General features: G+C 29.3%; 1 long non-coding RNA gene across 1 annotated transcript; it reads right to left on the bottom strand.

The window, feature by feature from the left end:
* Nucleotides 1-2,572: 2,572 nt before the first annotated feature.
* LOC149247348 (uncharacterized) lies at nt 2,573-3,753 on the bottom strand. Its single transcript, XR_016265627.1, has 2 exons — nt 3,511-3,753; nt 2,573-3,378 (listed from the first exon to the last, which is right to left on the bottom strand). It is a non-coding gene; the product is annotated as an uncharacterized LOC149247348 (long non-coding RNA).
* Between the last annotated feature and the right edge of the window lie 1,050 nt (nt 3,754-4,803).

Genomic DNA, 4,803 nt, shown 5'->3' with positions numbered 1-4,803 from the left:
ATGTTGCCGAGGACAAAATAAATCATATCTCGAGATACTAATAATATAACACATACCCAATAAAATTTACTAATAGATCTATCATTTATCATCAATATCACATGAAATATGACAATTATTTAATTATTGTATGAATTAGTGCAATTCTAATAATTATTCTCATATTTTAGTTATAAACCCATGTAATTAATATTTTAGTAATCAATATATATATTATAATTCATAAAAGTGATTTTATTAAATAAATTTATGATATAACATATTTATTTACAAAGTAACAAAAAAATATATAGCTAATCTTACTAAATATAAAAATTATAATTATAATTAATAAAAAAATAAATTTATTAAATAAATTTATGATATAACCTATTTATTTATAAAATAATAAAAAATATACCTAATTTTACTAAATAAAATTAAAAGTTTTTTATTTTTTATTTTTTTTAATTTCCCACTCAATACATTTTAAAAACTTTTTATTTTATTAAATATCCAGATTTCAAGAAAATAATATATACTCATTTTATTTCTACCCTTAACATTAGTTATCACAAAAAAAATAATAAAGAATATATATATCTACCCTTAACAGTAGTATATCACAATAAGTATATCACAAAAATAATAAAGAAAAAAAAAATAAATACATCAACCTGAGTTACTTAAATTGTAACTATATGTGCCTTGGATGTCTTATCTGTTCTATATTTTATATAGATGAACTTGTATTTTTAATAATTTTTTAATGCATGTGATTTATTGGGTAACGAATTCCTATTTTATTATCAATTATATTAAAATATACTCTTATTATGTGGCAGGGAGGAGAGTGAGATGTAAGAGATTGGGGTTCAATTTATTTTTAGAGTTGCTATTATTTTTAGAATAAATAAGTCATTCTATCATTATATATTAGCATAGTTCAATATTCTTGAAATAATTATAATCTTATCCATGTTTAATGAAAATAGAAAATATATGCATATTTATGAAAATATCATATATATGTTCTATAGTAATTTAGAGGCCTTTCTTATTACAAGAATTTAAAACCCCTTATCCTCTAAACTAAAAAACAAAGGATGAAAATCTGGATTTGTCATTTAAACAAACAAACATCTTAATCTTCAAAACTAATATCAAGTTATATAATCTTCTGAACACATAAAACCAACTTTTAACCAAATAAACCATATAAAATTAGAAACCAGCCATTAATCTAATAAACCAAACCATATAAAATTAGAGATAGCATAGCTCAATATTAATTATAATCTTATCCATTTCTAATGAAAATAGAAAATATATGCATACTTATGAAAATATCATATATCTGTTCTATAATAATTTAGAAGCCCTCCTTATTACAAGAATTTAAAACCGGTCATCCTCTATACTAAAAAACAAAAGATGAAAATCTGGATTTGTCATTTAAACTAACAAACATCTTAATCTTTAAAACTAATATCAAGTTATATAATCTTCTGAACACATAAAACCAACCTTTAACCAAATAGACAATATAAAATTAGAAACCAACCATTAACCTTATAAACCAAACCATATGAAATTAGAGATAAAAGCTTCTATGCATAAAAATATATTATAAAATAACATTTGGTATATCTAAATACATAGTATGCTTTTAAACTATTATTCCATATACTCTCTAATATGACCAATTAAAAACAAATGGATACATTATTTTTTTATTTCTGTACGTGTAGCAAATTGTCGATTATGTAGGAAAGCACCTTTGAAAGAATCCTGGTTTTCCTTAACAGAATACATCGGTTGGGTTGTGGTAGACAAATCTGGGTCTTCTTACATCTCTCAAAAGACTTTGGAGGTAGCCGCAGCATTAAAGCTGCAAACTGAGGTCGTTCTCAGACTTAATCTTTATCTATTTATATGTTTACCTATTTCATTCTCTCCTGCACAAATTACATACCTGTGTGCTGTAACTATTTATAGTTTACTTGTTTCATTTTTATTGAGACCATTGTTCTTTTCTTTTTCAAAAAAAAACCTTTATACAATTAACACTATGCATTTTCACATTGCATGCTAAGGGATTTTTATTTTACATATGATATGTTAACCTTCTGCCCACATAATTCATAGTCTCATTGCTAAATTTAGGTTACAAAAAATAAAAACTTACATAACCCAGGGGATACAGTCGCTCCAGATATAAGATAACAACATACTCTTGCCATTCACTAATTCAGAATTCTAGATCAGTCCTAGTCTTATATAAGTGTGGTTCAGATGATTTAAGAAACAGGAGACACGAGTTTCTGAAGATAAATTAATCATTCTGTTTATCGTAATATCCTCTAGAGTAATTAAAAACTATGCACATGGTCGATTTGCGTGGGTAACCAGCAAAGAAAAATACTGTTCTTCGTATTTAAATGCAAATGAACAAAATTGGTCGAAAAAAGTACTGTTACAGCTCTAGAACTGGGTTACATATTCATGTTTTCTGATATGAAGAAAATATCTGTACAATTTCAAATGAAATAGACTTCAATACTTCATTGGAGAAAAGTTATACTCTCTTAAAAATAGAAAAGAAGAAAGGTTGTAATAGCCTGTAATTGACATTCGGCGACATATTCCATTCTGTTCCACATTGTACATAGAGCAGACGAATCAGTAATCGGTTGAAATGATTTTACTCCATTACTACACCCTAACAGTTACAATACAATTTGTGCATCGCCACTTCTTAATATAAAGGCACCCAAATTCAAACAGATACTTTATTCAATGATTAATATGTTTCTGGGGAGCCGAAGACATTTAATGTACTCAAAACCAATCCCAAACCCAAACAAACCCAAACCCAAACCCAAACCCAAGCCCACCCTCACACCAGAAGGATGGTTGATAGGGTAAACAGAAACCCTAAATATACCACGGAGTGATAGGGTAGTAAGTTGGAGCTCCTTCAAGAGCCGAATGACTGTCATTAGAGGCAGGTAATATGTATTTGAATTACGAGATGGACAAAATTGACTGCAATTAGGGCAGATTATAAGGCTAGTCTTACAAGGACAAGAAAGTGTCTTGCAAGGTCAAGAAATGCATGATCTAGGGTTAAAAGGAAACAGAAATGGAGTCTGTGAAACAGCCATGAGAAACATGGACAGGGATGGGGGTTAGGTCAAACTATATACCAATATTGAGGGTGATCTGTGCTACAGAATTTATCCGAGCAAATTAGACCATTTCGAGAGAGTGTTAGGGTTTTTGGATTTAGAAAAGCTCAGGTGGGATAGCGCCAAACTTCGATATCGTTATGGCCGAACGGTCTTCAGTCTTTTCATCATCCATCTTCTTGCGCGTCCTCGGCACGTACTGTTTAGCCTGGGTGTATTAACATATAGCCATAAACCCAGCATAGTTTGAACAGCGAGAAATTTCCTCCTGGAATATAAATAAGACTAAACATCAAGGTTAAGCTATGGAATTAAGTCTAGGGGAAATCAGTCAGCGTACACGAGTATGGCAGCAGCGAATCGTTCGAATCCCTTCTTGCTCCAGTCATCTCCAATCCCAACTGGAAGGTAGAGGCGATCATGCTCAGGTAGCAGTTCTCGGACAACCACTGAAAAACACACAGCAAGATTTCTTAACACAAAAGTTTTCCTAGGTCCGCCATTTATACAGTGGGGAAACCCTCGCTTTTATAGCCCATTGAGGGTTCGGTAGGGTATAACTTTGCAATGATGGAGAGGACAATGATTTATCTTAACCTACTTTTATTTCTGTACCTTGTGTATTCTATGTTATTCAACAAGTACTTTTTTTTAATAAATTAAAATAGAGAGAAACATAATAGAGAAGAGTACATTTCTCCATGAAACAAATGAACTACTGTGTTTTTGTTTTTTTCTCACATTTTCAAAGAAAAAACAGATTTGAATATAAAAAATTGTCTTCTAAAAATAATTTTCAAACTTTTAAAATCAATATTGAAATAAATATTTTGAATTACATTGTAATTATTAGAAGTAATGGAGTTTCCGGTGGAATCTGGGAATTTTTTTGGTTTAAATTTTGATTTAGTGGTTTAAAATCAGTTTCTCATTGCATATATTACGATGATATTTCAAAAAAAACTTAAACATGAGTGTGGAGCTTTTACTATTTAAATTTGTGATTATAGATAACTTTCAATATCTTAAAGGAACCCTTAAATATTTAGATTATCGAGATTTCCCAAATTAAACTTAAACTCTTAAATAGAGTTTTTGGTGAAATCTAATAAATTTTTTTATTTAAATTTAAATTTAATTGTTTAAAATCAATTTCTCATTAGTATATAAATATACTAATGATGACATTTTAAAAAACATTTAAACATGCGTGTGGAGCTTTCACTACTTAACTTATAACCTTCAATATCTTTAAAAAAAACCAATTTAGATCATAAAGATTTCACAACCTAAACCTAAACCTAGATTATAAAGATTCACAACCTAAACCTAAACCTGTGATTGTAGATAAGGATGTAATCTTCCTTTTGGAAGTAAAAATGGTATACACATTATAAATAATGTATCATAAAACATTAGTTGTAGGTGTGCCCGTACGTACATGTTGTTTGTAATCCGTAAAACTATAAAGTGCACTTGATTTTTGTCGGTGGATGTGATGATGAAGAGGGAATTTCGCAGCGAAACAAGAGGAAATAAAGCGTAGATCGCAGAAATCTGATTCGAGCGACGATAATATCAAGGTACAATGGATGAGAATGTGAAATTTGGTGTGGGGCAAAGTGTAAGCAGC

Source organism: Pinus tabuliformis, chromosome 7 (genome assembly GCF_031772625.1).
Source record: "Pinus tabuliformis cultivar Carrire ecotype Pingquan chromosome 7, CPIR1, whole genome shotgun sequence".
Lineage (NCBI taxonomy): Eukaryota > Viridiplantae > Streptophyta > Pinopsida > Pinales > Pinaceae > Pinus > Pinus tabuliformis.
This window is presented reverse-complemented; position numbering and strand designations above follow the sequence as displayed.